Source organism: Pyrgilauda ruficollis, unplaced genomic scaffold (assembly GCF_017590135.1).
Source record: "Pyrgilauda ruficollis isolate IOZ18807 unplaced genomic scaffold, ASM1759013v1 scaffold37, whole genome shotgun sequence".
Lineage (NCBI taxonomy): Eukaryota > Metazoa > Chordata > Aves > Passeriformes > Passeridae > Pyrgilauda > Pyrgilauda ruficollis.
The window spans coordinates 11,720,090-11,742,589 of NW_024525156.1; positions in this window are offsets into that span (position 1 = coordinate 11,720,090).

Sequence of the window (22,500 nt, forward strand, 5' to 3'; positions counted from 1 at the left end):
GTTGCAGGACTTCAGGTCAAATGTCATCTACCCACTTGTGCTTTTATGTAGCCTTCTGCAGTATTTTACAGTTTATTATATACAAAACAAGAGCTAAATAAAGAGCCCTTCCCATCTTGAGGAGTGGGATATGTTAAGGTGAAAACTTTAAAATACCTAAGATCACTTTAAAGCTGTTACCTAGGGCCTGACAAAAATTAAATGGTTGTGCTGTAGACTGTGGTATTTGATAGGATATGCTAACTTCTTTGGCCAAGAGAGATAACCTGGTGAATTTAGTCTGTCTTTTTTTTTGAAGACTGAAAATATATAGGAAAAAAAAGAAGACAAAATCAATTAATTCTTCAACAAAATGTGAGAATGTAAGCTGAAACTGTTAACAAGTCAGTTATCTGTTTTCTCTATAGTGTCCCACCAGAGAAGGAAGAACAGCTCAATGACTATACCAGATTTCCCAGAAGTTTGCTCTGTTGCTCTATGTGAAACAGTTCCAGGACCTGCCATGATGCTCTGGCACCTTATTTCACATGCTGATATGCTTTAACCTGGAAATTCATAGCCAATGTAAGAAAATGTAGTTACCATCATCTTACTTTTTCATCATTTCATATATTTGGGAGATTTAATGTACAGAATTCTGAATACCATTGTTTGTGAGACATATCACAGTTCATTTAGGATCCTTGCACACTTACATGATCTTAGCTTATGACTTTCTATGTGCTTAGTGCTCTAATTTCTTTCAGAGTGCTAAAAGTTCTGCTTTAAGTCTCAAGAGCTCCTTAACAATTAGTAGTACATTAGTCACCTGAAACTATTATGATGTGATTTCTGGTTTTTTATGAGTATGCTGTAGTTTCACATTTCAAACATACCGAGTTGAAAAAAACTTAAGTTTTGTTTCTCGGCTTGGAATTATTATGGTTATTGTGCTACATAATTTAATTTAATGAAACTAGCCATTATGCTCTGGGCAAGTTGTTAAAAATAAATAAAATTTAAAAAAAAGAAAAAACAACCCTACTACATTTAGTCCAAATAATTTTGCCATGTTTTCCATTTTATAGTAGTCTTTTATTCTAGAAATGTTGCAATGCATCTCATATTTTTAATTAGAATATTACAATAGCCCTTACCAATGCTTTCATTATAATACTTATTGTTGGCTGTAATTTCCTCTCAGATCGCCTGCCAAATTCAACTTGATAAAAATGACAGCAGCAAATTCCACTGCCAGAATTATATTTTTTAACACAATCTGTATAGTATTTATATGTTGCTACATTCATACATTTTTTCATATAGGTTCAGTGGCTGCAAATCCTTATTATACATTAAGGTAAATATAAGATTATTTTTTTCTGCATTCATGCTTTTTATCAGAAATCTGTTTATTGAAAAAGTGGCAGTGGGATATCCCCTTATTTGTGTCACTCATAGTAGTCACAGAGCATGGATATGCAGAAGCCAGGCGACTCCTGCAAGATGACAGTTTTACAGTGAAACGAACACTTAGGAGTGAAAACACCTCGACAGAAACATGTACTTTGTCACATAGTTTCTTATCCTTCAGTTATATTCATGTATCTGCATAGTAGGAGAAGAAGTCACCATTATGCAATATGGAAACTAATTGTGTTTAAACAGCATTTTTCTTTTTTAACCCACACTTACTCTCGCCTTCAGATCATACTACAGCCCCACAAACCTTTCCACCTTGGGAATGGAGGGCACAGTACAGGGACAGAAATGATCACCTGGGAAGGAAGGTTAATTGAATATCCACAAACTCTGTCTCATGGAGGAACTGGCTTGCTCGTGTTCAGTAACAGATAAAACATTTTACAATGCACAGCTAATCCCACTTCTTCCTTCCAAGAGGGAGATGAAAGAAAGGGAAAACAGATCTGTTAGAAATGGCAGTTATTACACTTAGGATACCATCTGACAAATTCGAACACTGAGACAACATCAGAATGAAAACCTAAAGGAAATAGTGTTGCAAACATTCAAGCCCTGTGCTGCTCATTAAGCAACCTGTTTTCCTATGTACTCAGAACTTCAAACGTGTCTTTGTTCTTAACATTTGCTTTCAAGATTTATAGGAAATCTCACTGTGCCTGACATAAATGCTTTTGCACACATTATGCTTGCAAAACCTCATAATGGGCATGCAAATTGTTATTTATTCACTCAAAGACAGTAACTACAAATAACTCCTCCTGCTGCAGTATCCATTGGGAGTAGCTGTGATACATTGTTGTATCCATCAAAATCTTCTAAACAAGTAGTTTTCATCAGGTAAGAGGTATAGGCACTTTTTTTCCCCAAGCAGTGGTCAGTAGGGAACAGGTATAGAGGCTTTTTCTTCTGCTCTTTTGGGGGTCTCATGGTTTTGTTTGCTTGGTTTTTTTTTTTAAGAATCAGGAGGAACAGCCGCCAAAGAGCTCTAGAGGCTGCGCAGCAATAATTGCTGGAGCTGGCTGACCTCTGTTGGGAGGGGCTACGTGAAACAGAAAATGGGCAGCAACAACCCTTCTGGTACCTTCCAGTGAACTGCTTGTTTGCACTGTCATTAAAATGCAATTATGCACAGTCTTACTTTCACAGAATCCCATTCTAGGGACAATGAGCAACCATGGACGCTGGATCAAGTGCTCTGCCTCCTTCTCTCTACACCCACAAACCTGCCACAGGAACTATCATCAGGCTTATGGAGATTAATTTAAGATTGCCAAGCTCTGATAATAAATTCAAACAAACACAAACTGCTTTTAACCACCAGGCCTTTAGCCAAGAACAGTAACAAAGTCATTATTTCCTCCCACTACCTTAAAAGAAAAAAAATCCACCATATTCTGATGCTGTTACAGCTCTCATTCTAAATCAACTTAACACTAACTTTCCCTCATAAGGATAGTATATGAATTTTTGAACTTTATAACCAAGAACAAACACCAATTATCTGCACTGTTTAGTAAGATGAAGAAAATAATTGTAAAATTAATTATATTACACCCAAAGGGAAAAATCACAACTAGAGTTAACATGCAGACGTTTTCTCTGTGGAGGACAGAAGACACACTACCTTCTCATTCAGCTTCACAACTCACATAGGGTTAAATCAATGCTAGCATTTTTCTGCTGAAGAACTATTGGAATTAAGTTTGTGATGCAATACAAAGAAAATTGATCAAATATTTTGTTAAGTTCCCAGGATGTGTTAAGAAATGACTACTCAGTGTGTTAGCTTTGTGAAGGGAAACTTCAGCTGCATTCTGCTTTGAGCTATTTTCATACTTCAGCAGATCAGTCAGTTTAGATTGATCAAATATTTACTTGTAATCAACATGATCAATTAATGCATTTGATTTCAATGTAGTGACTGTTCAGAGGCAAAGCAAAACAGACCCTATAGTATTCCCAACTGGGATGTCACAAGCTCCAATGACTAGCACTTGCTGTTTCAAGGACAGTGCACTTATTTTTCCTATCATTCAGAGCAAAAATTCTCTTACTTTCTAAAGTACACATTCATTTCAAATTGTACTGTCAATCCATTGATAGAATACAGCCCAGAATTTGTATTCAGGGCAAGGAGTGGGAGACACTTATTCTACAGAAAAGAGCTAGTTGGTTTCTATTTTGAAGAGATAAGGCATATTTGCTATTCTCTTGTTTAATTAAGAAATAACCGAAATTAATTTAAATTCAAGGTAAAGTAGTTTTATTAATTTGTGATACAGTTTAGGAAAAGGACACCAGAAAAAGCTTCAAAGAGTGGTGGAAACCTAAAAAGGAGGTGTTGATATAATACGTTTTATACTTTAACTTGTATTAAGCTAAGCCTAAGTCATAAACATCATTACTTCTGTGATTGTTAAAGTTGGGATTACTTTCTTAAGGTATAAAATACACATTCATCCTTATTTCAAAATTATTCAAGAATAATTGTGTCCCCATTATTGTTCCAAAAATATTATCTTTTTTATATTTTAATACTTTCTTTAGACTTAATGGCTAAAGCAGCTGAAACAACTGAGGTTTTCCTCAGTTCTTATTCTGCTCATGTTCTGCTATTGCTATTACTCTGAACTTCCTTATTTAGACTTTCATTGCTGTCTTGGAGAAGCTCAAGATGCATGAAAAGAGACACTGTTCTCAGTTAACCTGTGTTCAATACAACTTACTTTATTGGGAAAGACGACACTGCTGCCATATTAGACTGACTCCACATATAAAAAAGATCCAGGACTGAGGCTTCTAGCTTCTGAATTTGCCTCATGATATTCTGCACTATGCCTGAGGCAAGCTTTTAACTTCCAAACTTTATGCCTGTTTTCAAAGTGAAAGTGCTATGCCTCTAAGACAATTTTATTAGCTTTCTTTCCTTTTTTTCCTTCTCCTTACATTTTTTATACATAGATCATAAACATGGATTTCATCTTGCTTTGTTTAAATAGAACAGATTTAGTTCCCTTATAAATCTGCAAAATGGAAATAAACACTTGTGAATGTTGTCATGTTTCAGCCATTAGTCACAAGCCTCAGAAGACAAATTACCCTAAACATGGTTCAGGAACAGCAGAAGACTGCTCATTCTAACTCATCTTTATTACGAAAAAAGAAAACAATGAAACAATGTTGCCACTGATGCACCATCTTTTTATCTGACCATTTAGATAAGGTTTCATGTGAAAGGCAAAACTAATGGTTGAAAGACGACTTTTATAGAAACTATTTATTTTTTAAATTTTTTTGTACCATGAAGAGTAGGCCATAAACATTTTGTCCTTAATTGTCCTATTCAATACTGCATCTTCCCTCTATACCTCAAATGAATCAATTCAATTCTCCAAGACAACTCCAAGACATCAGGCAAAAAGAGAGGAACACTGTGGGTAACCCAAAGATATATACACACACTGATGAGCCTCTCCAGGTATATCAGGAACTAATTTCTGGGTTTTTTTCCTCTCAGCAGAGGTGACTGGTTTTCATCTCTGCTGTACTCAGGTATGCTTCTCAGAAAATATGTAGGAATCTTTGAAAATAAAACTTTGAAAACTTTACCAGTTTTAAATCATGTCTGAAATTAACCAGTGTGCTCTAAAATTACTATAGGGAAATATGACAGAGAGAGGCAGTTAGTAAAACTGCATAGGTCTCATTACACTCAAGTAGAAGAGGGCTAGAACTTCATTGTTGTAGGCTTTGAAAAACAGGCTTCTGGGGATGGAATTTTATTTAGAAGAAGGAATTTGCAATCTCTTGCTATTCAAAACTGAGGAACTCTGAAAAGTAGTGGAAGGATATATATAAAAATTAATTTAGAAAGGATTTAGACACAGACCATGATTAATTTGCAACACTAGGGGATTAATCCAAAGACCCCTGGTGCCTTTCTTGTCCTGCCTTGTAACATCACTCTATTAGATATTCAGTTTCTTCTATAAATGTATTGGTATACTGATGTCAGAGTAATATAAAAAAGACAGATTATTAATCCTAGTTATTAGCAAACACATCAGTAAAATTCTAGTTCTAGCAATGCTAAACAGCTACAAGATGAACCCCAAACTATCTCCAGTCATCATGGTTTCTCAGGCTTTGTGACTGCATTACTACCATTGTCATATTTGCAAGAAAAAAACACCACAATATCTTAAGTTACTGTAAGACATCCTCAGTCATCTGGCAGAGCTCACTGGAGATAATGGCTGCAGAACTGCTTATCCAAATTTCACATCAAGCATCACATCTTTGAAACTACTCATTACACCATTAAGTCTACCAACACACGCCATATCACATGCATTTGATTCAATGAACTTTTCGGACAGTGGGGGTTGACAGGATGGGTTTCATCTTTTGTTAAAGGAATTTTTTTGTTCTAATCATTGTTTTTATCATTTTACTTATGTTTCCCTGTTTAGTTAAGTGTCTGCAGAAGTCCATTGGGGAAGTCTTGTAACTTCCCCAATGGAAAAAACAGGAGTTGTGGAATACTTTGAACTTTCCAGGGAAATCCCCAGGGCCTTGCCTTAGAAGAATATACCACAGAGTCTCCACCTAGGCTGAAAGGGAAAACTTCCCCCATGGAGCCTTACACAACACTAGAATCACCCCAGTTCCTTTCCCCATATGTTCCTAATTCTTGTGGTCTCTCCTTTCCCTGTTTCCTCATCGGTTGTGGTATCCGTGGTGGCTGGCTCCATCTTCCCTGTAGGGCAATGTCCTTTGCCCTGCTCTTTGTGCTGCCCCCGCGCACTCAGACCATTGGCCACTCACCCCATATTTAATCTTGTTCAGACCACATGGTTTCATCTTTTGTCCCTGATTTCCCTTTGGCATGCTCGAATAAACCTTTGCTGGAATTTATCATACAAAAGGCCCTTCTGCATCTCTTTCCTGAACTAGCCATGGTGAGTGTGGTGTGTGTGAACTTGACTGCTTTGCCTGAGTGCTTACCCAAGTGGCTTTTCCACAGGTGATGCTTATTGGGAAATAGGAAGCAGCATCCACCATCTAAACCCCATGCCACTACATTTAATTTTTAATTTTAATTCAAAAATTGAGAAACATTTTTAACTACTTACACAGTTTAAATAGCACAGGGAAACTTATTACATGATCTGATCAGTAAATTTCTGAGGAAAATCATGCTTCCTTTCTCCATCTAAGTATGAAGCAATAGTGTGGGTTGACTTCAAACATTTTCTAGTCTGTCTTGTTAGCATGCAGAACACAGGAACATGCGGTGTCATGAAAAGTTAGCATCAGTATGGTTATTCTGTCCTTGAATATGTTATAATGGCTCCCAAGTTTCATGTGTCCCCATATATCAGGCATATTTCCTGAGAGGTTTTACTTCCTAATGCAAGGTAAAAGAAATCTGGTAAAACAGGAATAGAAAAAGCAGACCTGCTGTTTCCCTAGCAAAGCATAAGACTGTTACCCATATCAAAACTACAGAAATGAATGCATTTATTGCAGACATATTTCAGCTACTTTGATGACTGTTCTCCACAGAAGAGGGAAAATAAGAAAATGGCCTTTCAGACCTTGCATAAAAAGCTATTGATTTCACAGGCTGCAGTTTATCTGGTATCTCGTTCTCTTTAGAAAAAAAAAATTACTCAGCTGGGTCACATAATTATTGCCAGCAGCATAAGAAGCTTTACAGTGTAAGATCACACTAACGCATTAATTGTTTCTTTGACAGCTCTATGAGAAACAGGGAAGAGTCCTGCCTATTTGCCAGGAGATTCATAAGCAGTCTCACACTATGCCTCATCCTGCAGATTCCCTCTACAAAGAATTTATCATCATAATCACTGAGCAAAGTATGTGCTACATTTAAGAACAGGTTGCCAAAGCCTAATGGAAATTCAAACATATTGTGGAACTGAGAGACCAAGTAAGATAAATTGTTATGCCTCACAGTTAAGTTTGAATTTGGAGAACAGTACACAAAGGCAACACAGAATCACAGAATGGGTCATGTTGGAAGGGATCCCAGTGGGTCATCTGGTCCAACTTCCCAGCTCAAGCAGTCATCCTAGAGCACATGGCACAGGATTGTTTCTAGATAGTTCTTCAGTATCTTCAGTTAGGGAGACTCTATCCCCCCTCTAGGCATTCTGTTCCAGTGCACAGGCACCCATACAGTAAAGAACTTGTGCTCATATTCAGGTGGAATTTCCTGTGCACCAGTTTCTGCCTGTTGTCTTTTGGCCTGTTGCTTGGCACCACTGAGAAGAGCCTGGCTCCATCCTCTTGACACTCTCCCTTTCAGAATCTTGTATCAGTGATGAAGTTCCCTTTCAGTTGTCTCTTCTGAAGACTGGAGAAACCCAATTTCCTTAGCCTTTCTTGGTGAGAGGGATGCTCCTGTCCCTTAATCCTCTTTCTCAGCCTCTGCTGGATTCACTTCTGGAGCTCCATATCTCTTTTGAATTGAGGAGCCAGAATTGGACACAGCACTCTAGATGTGGCCTCACCAGTGCTGAGCAGAGGGGCAGGATCACCTCCCTCGACCTGCTGGCAATGCTCTTCCTCATGCACCCCAGGATCCCATTGGCCTTCTCGGCCACAAGGACACTGTTGTCTCATGCAGAGATTCTTGTGCACCAGGACTGTTTGCTGCATTCTGTGTGGTTTGTGGTCCCTGGAGCCATTTAAATCTGGTGTGGTGCCTCTAGTAACACCTTCATGACAGCTTCACCCACTCAGGCTGGAGGATCCTGTCAGTTTCATGCTCAAATCTCAGCTGTCGCTAAATAAATCATTATTTAAAAGAGTATGAGCTAAGTGGTTTTCTTTCTTTCAACACCAGTCATCTGCAATCTTCTGAAAGTGATAAGAGTTACCAAGCAAGCTATTGTGGAATCCTTTCAACCCATCAGGAATTTCCTTGCAGGACAGGAAATGAAATCTTGTGATTTCAATGAGGATGAATTGGGCAAGCTACAGTCCATGTCCCTCCACTTGATGGCATCCCTTGTCTTTTGGAGACTTTAACTTTGGCAAGGATTTTTTTTTTTTTTTAAAGTATCCTTGCCATCTCTCTCATGTCTTCCCCTCAAGGATGTGTCTTCCTCCTTGATTGTTTCCCCTGCTTCTGCAGCATCTGTGAGGTTAGTTTTGGCATTTTTTGCTCCTTTACACTTCACCTCATTTCGTCATAGACCATTTTCTTGTAGTCACTAAATATCCAAATTTTCTGGGTTTTTTGGTTTTTATTTTATTCAATTGCATTTTATTTTATCCTATCTCCTTTCCAGAGCATGTGTAAGTCTTTCTTTTCTGTTTTGCAAGATTTCAAAGGGGATTAATTGGGCAAGCTATGGTCCGTGTCCCTGCACTTGATGGCATCCCTTGTCTTTTGGTGGCTTTAACTTTGGCGAGGATTTTTTTTTTAAGTATCCATGCCACGTCTCTCATATCTTCCCTTCAAGGTTGTATCTTCCTCCTTGATTGTTTCCCCTGCTTCTGCAGCATCTGTGAGGTTAGTTTTGGCATATTTTGCTCCTTTGCACTGCACCTCATTTCATCCCAGACCATTTTCTTGTAGTCACTAAATGTCCAAATTTTCTGTGTCTTTTGGGGTTTTTTTCCATTGCATTTCATTTGATGGTATGTCCTTTCCAGAGTGTTTGTAGGTCTTTTCTGTTTTGCAAGATTTCGTTTCCCTTCTCTATGTTTAAATTGAAACGAATCCTGAGAAACAGCACTGAAGTTTTCTATTCCTTGGTTGTTTTTTGAAGAGCCTGGGGATTAAATGATGCCTGAAGATTTCATATTGTAACTAGATTAACTTCCTATTTCATAATGCAGAATTGCTCCATATTGTGAACCACAAACATGTGTTTGCTCCCCTTTCATTTTTCCTTAATTTCTCATCTTTGAGTATTTGTAAACAAGTAGTTATTGCACATCCTAACAGAAATGTGTTAGGAAAAGCTGTTGACGTCAACAAAACGATCCATGTCCAAATATAAGGATTCCCCACAGAATTTATTTATATTTCTGAATAACTGTCAAAGATTAAATTTAGTAGTAAAAATCGGAATCATAATTACCACAGAAATGTAAGCAGGATGAATGTGAAAGGTATGTTCTGCACGTGCACTATCAAAGTATTTAAGGAAAAGCTTAATTACAAGAAAGTGAGTAATCCCAGTGGCCTGTATAACTGCTATAAGGAAATCATATTACCAGGATATAGAAGCTATTTTTATCTCTCAGGGAATTGTTGGATTTTTGGGATTCCAGGACACCTTTGAAAGGTTACTCTCAGATGATTAATTAACTAAGAAACGCGGCAGACTGAATGACTGCATCACAACTTATATTGAGATGCATAACATGTCATTTAAACTGAGTGAATTATGGACTAAATAATGAAGACATTTGAAATCAGCTCTATAGATCAAACAACAAACAAATGAAAAGCTATAAAGAAAATAGCAGTAGTAACTTTAGTCAAAGCACTTTCAGGAAAATAATTTTCCATTACTGAAGGTATTTGATTATTTCCTACTTTATGCATGGAAGAAAGTCATATGTTGTGTAAACTAGTCTTATATACAAGGCAGCTCTTAAGTTCTTGTAGGACTGTTCTACATGTTTCAAAACATCTGATGGAGCCAACAGATATCTGCAGGCTGGTGGGGATATGTCCTCCCTTCCTGCCTTCCTAGTGAAGAAATGGGGATAGGGCTGGAGATAGGTACTGAGGTGGGCTGAGAGATCAAGACAGGGTGGTCCAGGATGTTGTGGTGCCTCCTGAGCATAGGGTGGACTCCTACCAGGGTCTCTCCCAGCTCCCCCTGCTCACCAATTCCCTGGCATTCACAGCCTGAATTCCGCCATGGTGCCCATTTAGGATAAGCACAGAGCACGTGCCGCAGGCAGGCGCTGGATGCAGGAACTGCTGGTACTGGCTGCAACTCCCATGGTGGCCCTAGGCTTGTAAGCACATCTCTGAACTGTCCAGGAAGACAGGATAGCTCTCTATATAGGGTCTGTGCCTCTTTCTCCATTCATAGTACAACAAAAAGGGCTGGGAGGAGCAACCCAAGGAGGGAGCAAGCTAGGCACTGGTAGCAGCATCCTAGAGCAGGTATAAATGAAAAACCACACATGCACACTGGGGCTCTTGCACCATCCCACCTCTCAGGTTTGACCTCCTCTGTTCTGTGGTAAATAATGTCCATTTCAGTCATCTGCTGTAAACCAATAAGATTAGTATTGCTTCAAGCCTATTTCTCAAGGAAGTTTGGATTATAATGAAATTATTTAGGAGTAGAGCTTGCTTACTTGTTTGCTTTGAAATTCCTTGGAAATCATCTAAACCCAAGGCATTTCAGCGCAATAAAGCCAATTCAAAATACTCTATTCTAGCTCTTCAAGAATATCCTTAAACATCAATGAATTATCTGCTTTTATTATGCAAGAAGATATACTCCCAAGTGATGAAAAATTAATTTACTTCATGCCAGGGGAAAGTCATACTGAGCTTTGTTAAATATACCTTTATGTTTAAAGCATACTTTCAATGTTAACACTTCAAATTGTTTAGTAAAGGATAAAACATTATAGCTAGAAATACAGACTAAGTACATGGTTTTAAAAAAGCAAATGGTATACTCTAAAAAGCAAGACTAGATGGTAGTGCTCTCTTCCCTCCTACTGGTGTAAAGGAAAAGCAGTTTGTTTGATATTTTCAGTGTTATGCCACATAAAAGTTAATGCAACTGCAATTAAATACCAGTTTTGAAATTGGTATAAGAATGTAGAAGTTGGTCAGCATTTGGATTTACATTCAATAAAATGAGTCAGACCCATATTATCATTGGACAGATTTTCTGGTTAGAGTCTCTGCACAATTCAAGAGAACAATGTAATTCAAAGAGGTGATCACAAAAATACCGATTTTGGACGACTGCAGCACAGCTGGATTTCAGCTTTAGGAACTATTACCACTTCTGGTTAGGTATGGAAAATTACAGGGTACCACCAGAGTTTCAGTGATTAACCAGTAAATTTGACAATAAGAATATTGCACTCCCAATACACCAAAGCATCTTAAAATTGTATTGCTGTTGGGCAGGATCATTATTGCTGTTACTAAGAGGACTGAAAGTCAATTCAATGGTCTCTGATCTTAGTGTCAGAGATTACTAATTGTAGGTACCTCACTAAATCTAAGTATCACCAAAATAAAAAAGATAAAAATATTTTGGATTGAATATATGGACGTTGTATTATTAGTGCTGACCCCTGCAAGGGATCAGCAATACAAAACTTAAGAGAGTAATTTACATTATGTTAACATAATTTTTCATTGCTGCAGTGAAAAATGTAATCTACATTACATTTTTACATTACTGCCCCATTCTTGAAGTACTACATCTTCAGTACCATGAATAGGAATGGATTTTGTAAGTTTTTTCCTTACACTAATCAGAAAATCCCTGAAGTGACAAGTATCATAGGAAAAGAGGAGATTACTTAACCTGCCACGATCTGCTTTCAGCAGCAGTAATTTGATTAGTTTGTTATAATGTTAGTCTGCTGTTCATGCTCTATTTTACATATGAATACAGCAAAAGTTAGTGGAGGAGAAGTGTTAATAGCCTCTCATCTAGCTGCCCTAAAACAACCACTTATTTCACTGTCAGTCCAAGGCTAGGCTTTTTGATCTTCTTCCTTCCTCTTGTAACTTATCTACTACTTTTCAGTTCTTTATCAGCTGATGTATATAAGCTTGTGATGCCTCACATTTTTAAAAATAAAAAGGAAATTTTAATAGTAGAGCATCATATTAATTTTTTTCTCATTTGCCTTGACAATTTACTGTTGCTGGAAGTGCGTTTGCACTGTATCCAAATGCTCAAATGCTGGCAGAAACAGCATGAAGCTTCTATTTTTCCCTTGGAAACTGAAGGCAGTAAGATCCACTCTAGTTTGGTAGGTTTCTTATTTTCTTCATTCACACTATTGTATTTAATCCATTGTCTCATGGCAGATAGGACCAAATGAATTTGTTGCCTCCCCATTTTTCTAATGTGGTGCCATTCAGCTTGATTAAAAGGAAATTTTTTTCTCTCACAAAGCTGTACATTTGGGGGGAATTTATTGCAGCCTAATTTGCCTTATCTTCTAGGAAAATATACTGCTGAGTGTCCCATTTCCTCTGTCCATTGCTTATTTATAACTGTATATAATCTGTTTCCTGTTCACAATTGTATTTGCTTCTGTCAGTGCATTCCATTATTAGTTTTTCTTTCTATAAGTGCATCTCTGTCTTTCATTTGACTAAGTTTTCTTTATTTTTGTTATTGTTAGTTTTGCAGTCTTTATCCATTTCGAAGGATCTCCACATCCTAGACAACCTACAGACCTGTTTTCTTGTTGTATTCTGGCATTTTATTGCATTTTATTCCACTTGGTTTCGTTGTATGCTGCATTAGGCAAAAATTATTTTCTCTAGAATTCAATATGAATGCACACAATCCCATTCTATTTGATCACACATTATTGAAGTACATAGATCACAACTGATATAATCAATGTAAGAAAGCTAAGAATAGCAATAAGTGTTAAAAGCAAAACAAATGGATTCTATTTTCTAGATTCTTTCAAAATGCCTGCCAATAAGGAACTAAAAACGATTGATGCAACCCCAGCTACAGAGTGCTTGAATCAGCCTTTTCTCTTCATCCTCAGTTATTTTTAACTATATTTTAATAATGGACTGCAGCTTTTTTTCTTTCCTCTATTATATCAGAACTCAGGTGATGATAAACCTAAGTGCCGTTGCTTTTTAAAAGCATCCAACCATGTTTTACTGCTTGAGACTTGTCCAGGTGGTATTCAGCTTTGGTAGTCAAGGTCAAGATGTTCCAGACCATTATGTGTCACCATGTTCCAATAATAAAGAGCCAGGGCCAGCGTTTGATGGAAACATCTCTGTGATGATGTCTTTCTGTCTCTCTGACTATCATGAAGCACAGGTACTGCGTGTACTGACTCTGAAGAGTCAGGAGGAATGAGTGTATTTTTTACTTGTTTGTCCTTGGTACACAACGGGGAACCACATTTGGATTAACCTAAAACAAGGGGATAAAGCATAGGAAAGCTGGCTGTGGAGACCTATTTAAGAGCAGTTCATAGCTTTTAAGTAACCACCACCTCTTGGTTAGGCAAATATTCAGGTAGTAACATTGATGACTGTTCAGACAGGGCCTTCCTCTTCTCACCTTTATTCCCCCTATGCCCTGGCAAACATCTTTGAATTGCATTCATGGTGCAAAAGCTCTGGTTGAAGATGCTGCTGAAAATGTGGCTACACCCGACAGAACAGCCAGCTCCCACACTGCATCTGAAAATACAAAAATTGCCACTGTGAAAAAGAGGGACTCCCATGAAATCCTGTCTACTGATCCACCAATGCACTTCTCTGTGCTTGCTTCAGAGCATTTAGACCTCGAGGCACCATTATGGTAATTCCTTTTCACCTTCTGCATAAAATGAGAGTTCGCAGGTTTTATTTCACTGCAGCAGATACTAGTGAGTTGGAAGCTAAAGATTATTATGCCTGACTGACCTTATTGTTTCAAAATGAAAACCCCATAAAAATTGATTTTTAGGAGCAAGGCATTATGCTGTTTTTCTAAGGGCAAACAGTTTGATTTTTCTTTTTCATTTCCCATTTATATCTATGAACTTAATTTATTTATGGAGTTAAATATACATTCAAGCTCAGTCACCTCAGTCAAAAACATGGAGCTGATAAGATTTATACCAAATTCACCCCTCATAAATGTATTTATTGAATTCACACAGGCTGAAATTTAACATACAGATCCACCCCAGTAAGTAAAAAGGGAGATGTTTTAAAAACTAGTAGCTTATGTAGAAGTAAAAAAAGGTGGAATTTGTTTTGACAGATATTTATAAAGTTTATTTCTGAGAAGACATTCAAACACTAACATGATTGTGCATTCAACTACTATACAGTGGCACAGGTGTTATGTATTAAAGCTCTCTCTTCTGCTCTAGTCAAAAAATGCTACCCATTAACAAGACAGAAGCCCAAGCTATTGTCTCTTTTACTAAAAGATGCCTTCCCAATACTAGCTGAGGATAGGTCTTGGGATCATGAGGTAGTAGAAGGGAATTCCAGGCTTACGGCCAGGATTAAGATCTGTGGGTATGGACAACCTGGGAAGTATGGCATGTTGTCCATTGGTTTAATTTTTCTGACCCTCCTGTGAGTTTATGTGAGGCGTTCGGTTTCTGCAGAATTCCTGATTGCTTCACAAGTAAAAGTCCTGGAGAGGTTGATATATAATTGATGTAGAAGACTGTTAGGGCAAAGAGCTCTGTGCTTAGAGGAAGGCACACAGTTACTAAGAAAAGAATAGCACCTGGAGTGCTATAGAATAAGGCCTCAGAAAACTGCTGATGCAATGGATTTTTAAGCAGTCCCTACTTGAGGGACCTTCCTTTCCCTTGACAAAGCCACTAGCCATCTCTAAATACTGATGCATAAACTTTCAGCTATGAAATCGAAGTTAATTTGAGTATGTTTTGCAAACACATATTTCAAATGGAACCTATTCAAACATATATAAACTTGTTTTCCGTATTTGTGGAATATTTTCCCACCTTTTAAAAATACGTTTTATAGTAATGAAATCAAAGCAGAGTCAACCAGGGACGAGTTTTGAGATGTTTCAAAAATGCTTCATATAACAAGCTTGATAAGAAGCAAAAAGGATAATGATGTAAATATTTTAAACGCAAAATAAAGAAGACAACTCCACCTCTAATCACCCTCATGAAAAAAAAAGAAGTGGCCCTAACCCCTCCCAAAAATCTCCTAGGCTACCAATAAGTAGTTTTCAAGAATACAACTGAAGAAGAAACTTCATTGAAACAGAGATTTCAAAATTATAAGAATGTTTAACAAAGCAAAAAAATCTAATTAATCAAAACCACTAGGAGATAGCTTTATAAAGTATTTTTTTCATCATCTAAGAAATAAGCCTTTCATAAAGGTCTAGCATTACTTGAAAACAATGGAAGATAGATCTTTGGTTGAGCCATATTCTATGTAACAGACAGAAACTCAAAATCAAATGCAAAGTGAGTATTATCAAATTTTTCTGAAAGACTGTTAAAAGTGTTTAAGTCTGATAAGTCTGTTAACTTGCTTAATAATTCTCACTGGAAGAGACAGAAACCACATTATTTGAATTGGTTAAAGCTGGAGTGTACAAATCTTCTATTCCCATTGGAGCAGTCCTACACTTACAAGGCATTGGACAAGTTGACCTCAGAGGTGTTTCCATCCCTTATTTCTTTGACTCAATGAATAAACATGAACCTAATCAGAACAGCTTTACTGTTTATCTAAGCAATAACATTCAGTTAACTGGAGCACACAAGGGAATTGTCTACTCTTATGCTGCTGATTAAACAAGATCAAAAAGCTTTAAAATAGGCTTTGGAGTTTTAATTTGCAGATCTTGGTAGGCATCTGTATTTTAGTAACATGTATATAACCTTGAACCTATGAAACAAATCTTAAATAAGAGGTTTTTCATAGGAAAATAGTTTGTAAAACATGAAGGCTACAGACTTCAACTCTAAGACTACATGTAAAATAATGTGCTGTAATTCTTCAGACACACATGCTTGAAGAAACTAATTTCACAGAGAAAGAAAGAAAGAAAATGCAAAGAGCAAGCTATATCAAGAGTGGCTTAGAATACAGGGTGTGGCAGGATTTTTTTTTTTCAGATAACTTGAATTTGGCTATGAACTTAAATCCAAGTATCATTTGCATCACTATTAGTTTTGACCTTTTCTTACTTGAATGTGACTGTTGATTTCATATCCTTCCTAGTCCTTTCTTCCTTGTCCAAGAATTCAAATGTTAAAAGTAAATCAAGCAATTTCAACAAGGTTATGATATTATCATTGTTAGATACTATGTTTAAAGTTTTAAAAAGCATATCCTTTCCCATAAAAACTGTGCTGATACAAGGTAGCACATAGGATGTTTTGACAGCAAAGCAAGAAGAAGGTGATAGGTCTGGTCAGTGTGACTGTACTCCATGCAAATGAAGGTTTACAGCTATCATTAGCTCTGTACCAAGCTGGATTTTAAAACCCTAGAGATGACCTCCTTTTCATTTGTGGTCTTTGTGTTTTTCTTCTCACTATACATTAACAAAAGCCGTATCACTGGAGTTAGAGGCATAAAGTGAAGTCTCCTTGAGCAGGAAAAAAGAAAATTGCTGACTGCTGATGGACTAATGGGAAAGAAAACAACTTGGTCTCTTGGGCTTTCAGCCACGTGTGTGTTGTAGAGACACATAAATGCCATAAAATGCTACCATGCATTCCTAGTCTATTATTCAGATATCTTTCAGGTCATGCATGCATTTGTTATCCCAATACACTGTCACAGCCTAAAATTGTAAAATGTATCACAGCCCTTTTGATAAAAATTCACACTGTGTTGAGACAGCTCAAATGGCATCATCCAGGGGGGGAATACTTTTTAAAACATCATAATAATCTGGTCTTTGGGATTGAAAGACTTTTGACAGGTTAATTTTTAGATGAAAAACAGCTATTCTATTGTAGAAGGCACTTGGTTTTGGATCAACACATTCTCCACCATCAAATTACTTTGAGTATTTTTTAATATAATATTTTTCCTTTGGAAAAATAAAATTTTTAGGATTGATCTTGATTTTTTTTCTTATTAGTGAACTGTGAATCCATCAACTTGTTCTTATTTTGTTAAATTTTCCACGTTATTATCATTTTTCCATAACTTCTCTATTTTTCCTCTTTCAGCAGTCATACAGATCTCCATTTTTTATCACATTTTAATTTTGTTTCACCCTTTATTTCACTTTTTCCCAAAGAAACGTCTACTATTTTTGAGTAACATTAGTATAAAATTAATGGATTCATTTAAAAATCTTAGCAAAGATGATTATGAAGACAACAATGTTATACTTGAAGATTGAAAAGGGAAGAAAATGAATATTTAACTGCAACACAATATCAAACTTTGAAAAAAATCTTACATCTCTTGTAAAATCTTACAAGAGATTGGAAAAGAACAGAACTCCTAAAAAGACATAAAGATTTTTTAAAACTTAACTTTAAAATATGCGACTCAAAGCCAAGTAAGATGGTGCAGAAGTTACATCTCCCCTGCTTTTTCTGGTATAAGACAACACATACAAAGAAGAAATATGTGAAAGTTTAATGAAAAAGAAGGTGTTATGCAAGAAAAAAAAAAGTGAAAATTACTTCAGTAAAGATCTTTCAGACAGATTGGCTAATGAAGACAAAAAAAAAAAAAACCCCACAACAACATTTTGTCAACTGCTGTTTCAAATTGTCAACACGCTGACAATTAGTGGTGCTAAACAAGATGTTCCACCTGGATATATCCTAGGTTTACCTGGATTTACCTGGGACAAAATCCAAACATAACTTACTCAACATTTTGCAAATTATTCTCTTAATCAGTTATAATTATACAGCAGGTGAGGTCACATTTTCTGTATAGAAAAAAACTTCTTTTAAAATTTATAATAATCCAATTATATTGTCTTTAAAGTGTTGTATTTTATAGATACAGACTTTAGCTATAGGGTTAGGAGTACAATATAAGTGTAGGCTAATCTCAGTAAAGGAACCAGGGGACTTAAGATAAGGTCACAGCTCTTAAGTTTCACCATAAAGCTCTTGAAATGCTGTTAGTGAAAATATCTTATTCCAAAACAAAACTGGAAAACTGTTGTGTACTTAAATTCATGTTGCTTCTGGAATGGATTTTGCTATATTTCTAGATGCTTTTGCAAATACAATATCCTGCCACTTAAAAGGCAGAGTGATTTCAATATCTGAGGATTGCTCATAAAATGTTTTTCTGGTACAGCCAAAGGACTACAAGATAACAAGTTATTCTAGCTATTGTGAAAATGCATGTGAATATACAAAAAAAAAACCTTCGTAAAGAGTGGAAATTTAATTATTATGATTAGCTCATTGCAAAAGCAGAAACTTCTGACTTTAAAATTGATAGCTCTTAGCTGTAAAATGTCTGTTTTTAGTCTTAAGTAACTGCAGAGTTACTTGTATACTTGAATAAAAATTTAAAAGACAAACCATACAGCAAAAAGAATCAAAGAACCACAGATTATTCTGGGATGGAAGAGACCCACAGAAGTCATCCAAGTCCAACTCCTGGCCTGGAACAGGACATATGAAAAGTTACACTATGGCCTCAAAAGGATTGCCCAAATGCTTCTTGAACTCTGTTGGGCTGGTGCTGTGACCACTTCCCTTGGGAGTCTGTTCCAGTGCTCACTCAACCCCAGGTGAAAAATCTTTTTGTAGTATCAACCTAAACCTCCCCTGACACAACTTCAGGCCATTCCCTCAGGTCCTGTCACTGAATACCACAGAGGTCAGTGTCTGCTTCTCCCCTTCCCCTCCAATTGAGAGGAATTCTAAATCGCACTAAAGTCTCCTCTTAGTTTCCCATTCTCCAGGCTGAACAGGCCAAGTGACTTCAGCTGCTCCTCACGTGGCTTCCACTCAAGGCATTCACCTTTTCTGCCCTCCTTTAGACACTCTCTAACAGCTCAATGCCTTCTTTATATTGAGGCACCCAAAACTGCCCCCAGCACTCGAGCTGCGGCTGCCCCAGTGCAGAGCAGAGTGGGACAATCCCCTCCCTGGCCTGGTTGGCCATGCTGTGCCTGATGCATCCCAGGACACACGTGACCCTCCTGGCTGCCAGGGCACTGCTGGCTCATGTTCAAGTTGCCATTGGCCAGGTCCCTTTCCATGGCACTGCTTTCCAGCCTCTCACTCCCCAGTCTGTCTGTACATCCAGGGTTGGCCCATATCAGGTGCAGAATCTGGCACACGTCTTGCTGAAGCTCTTATGGTTGATGACGGCCCAGCCCTTCAGTTTGTCCAGGTCCCCCTGCAAGGCCTCCCTGCCTTGGAGGGAGTCAACAGCTCCTCCCAATTTTGTATCATCTGCAAAATTACTTATTATCCTGAAACTATTATTTTTTTTATGTTTTTGCTGAATATTTTCATAGAACAAACTATTTTGAAACAAAATAATGTATTACCCATATATATGAAAATTTTCACAGTAATGGATATGTGAAAATTTTCACAATAATGGATATTCCCTTACCTTCATTTTAGCCACTGTACAGATTATAATTTTGTGGTCGTAAGGAAAATTGCAATATATGCTTTAAGTATAGGGATATTTATTAGGAGAAAAATAAAGAATTGAGGGAATGAGCAGTAAAAATGAAGAATTTTGGAGGTCAGTGAGCCTGCCATTATTAATGTGGAACATTCCATTCATTTATTATACTTTTTTCAGTGTTTAGTTAGCTATTTAGATAAATCAACTATGCATTGTGAACTCAATTCAACTTCTGATTTACTTAGTGAATTAAGCAAGCAATGAACAGCTACACTGTTTCTTTGAGGCTTTTCAGACCATTAGAATTTACCCATCCAACTGATAAGACAATGCTATTATAAATTATGATTCTTTGTAGAAATCAACTATTGGTGGGAAGGGGTGGGAGGAGGCACAATTATGTCTCATTAACTTAACGTCACACTGTTGATGATTAGTGTCCATATAAAACTACAGCTCCCAGCGCTGACTGTGGAAGCTGACTTTTCCTAGTAGTATAAAGCAGACCATGGGATGTTTCTGCACCAAACAGCCATATTTCAAAGGCATGACTCAGACAAATGCTGAATGAGAGAACATTAAAACCCTGTATTTTCCAATGTTAGCAGCATGCAATGTTAGCCTGAGCATGGCAATCTATTTTTACTGCTGTCATGCTGCCTGTCAGTTCATGGTAGCTGTCTCTTGTGGTCTCCCCTCAGAGCATGTGGCACTAAAAGCTTTTGCTGCTAGAGACACTGGTGGCAAAACAGAATGTATGAAAGCAAAGCTTAAAGTTACATTGTGAGTCAACCCAAAATCTGAACAACTGTGATAAAATTATAGCAGTCACATATACTTAAATCTTCCTCTGGTGGACAACATTAACATCAGCTGCAGAACTGAGTGATGATTCAAAGCAAAAAAAAAAATCCTCCCATCTGACCATGATGTAGACAAATATTCTTAAGCTAATCTCCTTTTATAGACATCAGAGATCAATATAGCCTATTATATCTGAGCCATAATTTCATCGTAAATCAGGTGCATAAAGCAGGACAGGAATTTTTAATGCTGCCTTGTGCTTATCAGCTAAAAATGAAGGTCAGAAAAATTAGCAGCTATAGGTGCTTCCATTTGAGGTAAATGTAGTAACAGTAATTTTTATCTTGAGAAACACAGACTCAGTTTCCTGCTTGTTTTTGCAACAAATTTAATCCCAATGCCTTCAATTAAAACATTCATTGTAAGAAACCCACTGCAAACTACATTTCTAATTCATAGGCTCCTTTTTTGCCTTTCTTATTTCTCCAAGGAGGACAGAGACATAGCATCAATGGTGGTTTTTTTTTTTTTTTTTTTTCCTGTTTAACACATTCCTCCTTTGTGTTCCATGCATCAGTTCTGCTTGCTCACTTCATCAGTATTTGCAGAGAGTTGCAAATATTTCTCTTATAATTTTTGTATTTATTCCCAGAAATTTCCCCCCAAATAGGAAAGCCTAAGTTTTCACTTTTACCCTGTAATTCATTAGATATAAAAAGTGATAAAATTAATGTATTTGTGGACAGGGGGAGAGCAGCAGCTGTAGTTACAGATCACAGAAATCACAGAATATACTGAATTGGAAGGGACCCACAAGGGTCAGCAAGTCCAGCTCCAAAGTGAATGGCTTATAGAGGGATTTAATTCAAAACCTTGGTATTATTAGCACCATGTTCTGAGTAACTGAGCTACGCTCACATGAGCAGTCCCTCACAATATTATTGGAAACAAATTAAGATGTTATAGTCAAAAATGTGTCAAATACTGATTTTAGAGGGTAGTGGTATAGTGCCCTCTATCAAAGCTATTAAGCTAAATCTAGAAAAAAATCCTAATTATTAAGCAGAGATGAATGTAACTCACCATGGGCACATCTCTTTTGCTCAGCCTGCGGGAGTATCCTTGAAGAGGCATCCCCACTTCAAGAGAGGAAACTTCATAGACATACTTGAAAAAGGAATATGTTAGAGGAACCTACTTTATGGAAGTGGACTGGACTTTTATAGGATTGACCGCCAATCATAGGTCTCCACATCACCCTAGCAGCTTATCTGCCAAATTTTTGCTTCCGTGTCAAAATAGTAATTTGGGGCTGATAAGCCAGACTGGTTTGAGCACCATTCAACACCAAAAGTAGCACATGAACCCCCTCTCAATCCTGTACTGATAACTCCTAAAATAGGGCATTTTGTGAGTTGCTTGACCATGTTCCAAGGCAAAACATCTTACTACAAGCTGACCCTGCTGTAAGCAGCAGGTTATATTAGAGACCTCCTGAGGTCCCTTCCAGCCTGAATGATCTTATATGACCCTGTCCTATGATCTTGTCACTCTATTGCCATATTAAATTTCTAAAAGTGCTTCCATTTTCCCATATGAAGCATTGCCAAAAAAACATAACCTTGAAAACATCACACACCACGAAACTCAAGTCACCTTCCAGAGGTATCACTCTGAAGAATGATTTATGCTCTGTTACTGTTTCAATACCATCCTCTTGAGATGTAAATGTTTTCCTAAAATAGCTTCTCATTAATTCCCAAAACAGACAGAGTATATCACCAGCAACCTCCTCCAGGTTTATATTCCATTTCTTCAAAGGTCAGCAAAGTATTTTAGATATCACCTGGTGTTATTCTTACACAGGTATCTATTTCTTACTGCTGACTCATATTCAGATTCTTGCAATTACT